This window comes from Oncorhynchus masou, chromosome 5 (assembly GCF_036934945.1).
Source record: "Oncorhynchus masou masou isolate Uvic2021 chromosome 5, UVic_Omas_1.1, whole genome shotgun sequence".
Lineage (NCBI taxonomy): Eukaryota > Metazoa > Chordata > Actinopteri > Salmoniformes > Salmonidae > Oncorhynchus > Oncorhynchus masou.
This window is the reverse complement of record NC_088216.1, coordinates 90,923,027-90,926,306: the sequence shown is the minus strand read 5'-3', so window position 1 is coordinate 90,926,306 and position 3,280 is coordinate 90,923,027. Positions and strand designations below refer to the sequence as shown.

The 3,280-nt window shown below is 47.3% G+C and overlaps 1 protein-coding gene across 1 annotated transcript in view; it reads right to left on the bottom strand.

The window, feature by feature from the left end:
• Nucleotides 1-2,839: 2,839 nt before the first annotated feature.
• The window catches only part of LOC135540436 (protein shisa-4-like), a 29,128-nt gene continuing 28,687 nt past the window's right edge, over nt 2,840-3,280 (bottom strand). The window contains exon 5 of the mRNA XM_064967062.1: nt 2,840-3,280. This exon is cut by the window's right edge and continues 2,156 nt beyond it. The gene's annotated coding sequence lies outside the window, so the exon portion shown is untranslated.

Genomic DNA, 3,280 nt, shown 5'->3' with positions numbered 1-3,280 from the left:
CCATAACAGCTGTCATAACATGTTCATAACAGCTGTTTTGACATATTTAGACCTGTTGTGACATATATTGTGTTATTTTATGGCTGGTTATAACACCTACATAGTAGTGTTAAAAAACACACATTTATTGAACATTCATTTTTAATCCTGACAAATGTATTTCATTTGAAAGTTTGTTTCTAAAATCTTTTGTAGTTGTTGTAGTAATGAATTCCTTTAATGTCATGTTTTTTAATATTTTAAATAACTTGTAGAAAATACTCTTTATGACACTGGCATGAAGCATTACGACCATCATAATCATATAAGCCAGATAAGGTCATGTAGGTGATAGGCCTATGTCAGTCATCTGTCACATAGAGGGGGTCTTGTCCTGCTCCTGCAGTCATCAGTAACAGAGGGGGTCTTGTCCTGCCCCTGCAGTCACATAGAGGGGGTCTTGTCCTGCCCCTGCATTCATCCCAGTCATCTGTCACATAGAGGGGGTCTTGTCCTTCTCCTGCAGTCATCAGTCACATAGAGGGGGTCTTGTCCTGCTCCTGCAGTCACAGAGGGGGTCTTGTCCTGCAGCCACATAGAGGGGGTCTTGTCCTGCTCCTGCAGTCATCAGCCACATAGAGGGGGTCTTGTCCTGCTCCTGCAGTCATCTGTCACATAGAGGGGGTCTTGTCCTGCTCCTGCAGTCATCAGCCACATAGAGGGGGTCTTGTCCTTCTCCTGCAATCATCAGTCACATAGAGGGGGTCTTGTCCTGCTCCTGCAGTCATCAGCCACATAGAGGGGGTCTTGTCCTGCTCCTGCAGTCATCAGCCACATAGAGGGGGTCTTGTCCTGCTCCTGCAGTCATCTGTCACATAGAGGGGGTCTTGTCCTTCTCCTGCAGTCATCAGTCACATAGAGGGGGTCTTGTCCTGCTCCTGCAGTCACAGAGGGGGTCTTGTCCTGCAGCCACATAGAGGGGGTCTTGTCCTGCTCCTGCAGTCATCAGCCACATAGAGGGGGTCTTGTCCTGCTCCTGCAGTCATCTGTCACATAGAGGGGGTCTTGTCCTGCTCCTGCAGTCATCAGCCACATAGAGGGGGTCTTGTCCTGCTCCTGCAGTCATCTGTCACATAGAGGGGGTCTTGTCCTGCTCCTGCAGTCATCAGCCACATAGAGGGGGTCTTGTCCTTCTCCTGCAATCATCAGTCACATAGAGGGGGTCTTGTCCTGCTCCTGCAGTCATCAGCCACATAGAGGGGGTCTTGTCCTTCTCCTGCAATCATCAGTAACATAGAGGGGGTCTTGTCCTGCTCCTGCAGTCATCAGCCACATAGAGGGGGTCTTGTCCTGCTCCTGCATTCATCCCGGTTATGACAAGTCATGTCAGCTGTTATGTCATGGTTATGACAAGTCATGTCAGCTGTTATGTCATGGTTATGACAAGTCATGTCAGCTGTTATGTCATGGTTATGACAAGTCATGCCAGCTGTTATGCCATGGTTATGACAAGTCATGTCAGCTGTTATGTCATGGTTATGACAGATGTCACAAGGTGTTATGACGCTGGGTGTGAAGTGTTAGCCACAAGGCATATCATAGTGGACGTTTAACATTCCTAAAAGCGGTGTCAAACGTTACCCTGATACGACACCCTACACTGAAACATTTCAGTGTACATATTGGTTGTTTATTGTGAAGATTTAACAAAGTTCGTTGACTGACTACTGCTGCCTTCTTGGGGGGGGGGGACTGCCTGAAATGGGACTTTCCTGGTTAAGTAAAGAATGCCATTCCCGACACGGTGGGATTAAGGTGCCCTTTGTAGGGATTAAGGTGCCCTTTGTGGGGATTACGGTGCCCTTTGTGGGGATTACGGTGCCCTTTGTGGGGATTACGGTGCCCTTTGTGGGGATTACGGTGCCCTTTGTGGGGATTACGGTGCCCTTTGTGGGGATTACGGTGCCCTTTGTGGGGATTACGGTGCCCTTTGTGGGGATTACGGTGCCCTTTGTGGGGATTACGGTGCCCTTTGTGGGGATTACGGTGCCCTTTGTGGGGATTACGGTGCCCTTTGTGGGGATTACGGTGCCCTTTGTGGGGATTACGGTGCCCTTTGTGGGGATTACGGTGCCCTTTGTGGGGATTACGGTGCCCTTTGTGGGGATTACGGTGCCCTTTGTGGGGATTACGGTGCCCTTTGTGGGGATTACGGTGCCCTTTGTAGGGATTACGGTGCCCTTTGTAGGGATTAAGGTGCCCTTTAGGGACACAGCCATAACGGTCAACAATGATTTAACGTCCAGATACAACCGACATGGAAACGAGAGATGAGAGACAGAGGGAGAGACAGAGAGAGAGACAGAGAGAGAGACAGAGAGAGAGACAGAGAGAGAGACAGAGAGAGAGACAGAGAGAGAGAGACAGAGACAGAGAGACAGAGACAGAGAGACAGAGAGAGACAGAGAGAGAGAGAGACAGAGAGAGAAGACTGATCGTTCTCATATTTGTTCGGGTGAAGTATCTGTGTTAAAAAAGGCAGCGGCTTCCTGCATTCAGTTTCGTTAGCCGCTTTGCCAGGAACCGTTTTAATAGAGGTTTTACCACTAAACTACAGTCGTATTCAGACATTTCATTGCTGGCTGTCATCGACAAGTACAAAATCTGTTGTTTAAAAAAAATAAATCAGAATATAACTTTCTGTTTATGTGACAACAACGGTGTTTTGCCCAGTGAAGACTGGCAGCAGATGGGGACCGCTGTGCTTTCACCGTCAGGTTACAAACATAAGCAACAACGGCCTGTGAAACAGTTTTTAACATGATTACTCTGGTAAATAAAGCGCTGGTAAAAAGAAAAGTAACTTAATGGAAATGACTGAGGTTTAATTTTATCCTGGGTTGTGTTCATCAGAAAAAAACGCTTTGCAACAGAAACCAAGGTAGTTTTCTTCCGTGTGGTTTGTAATGAACATACTCTAACAAGAACACCAACAACATGAGACGTTACCTTTAACATAGGGGCCCAGAGTTATTCCCAAATGGCACCATATTCCCTATATAGGGCACCACTTTAGACCACAACCATTGGCCCTGGTTAAAAGTAGTGCCCTATATAGGGAATAAGGTACCATTTGAGATGAAACTCAAGGCTTGACCAGGTCCTAAACAGACCCTGGACCAAAGACTCCTGGCCAGGTTACGAGGCAATCAGAAAAACTCCTGGCCCTAAACCAAAGTGAACACACAGGATAAGTCCCAAATTGCACCTTATTCCCTATGTAGTGCACTACTTTTGACCA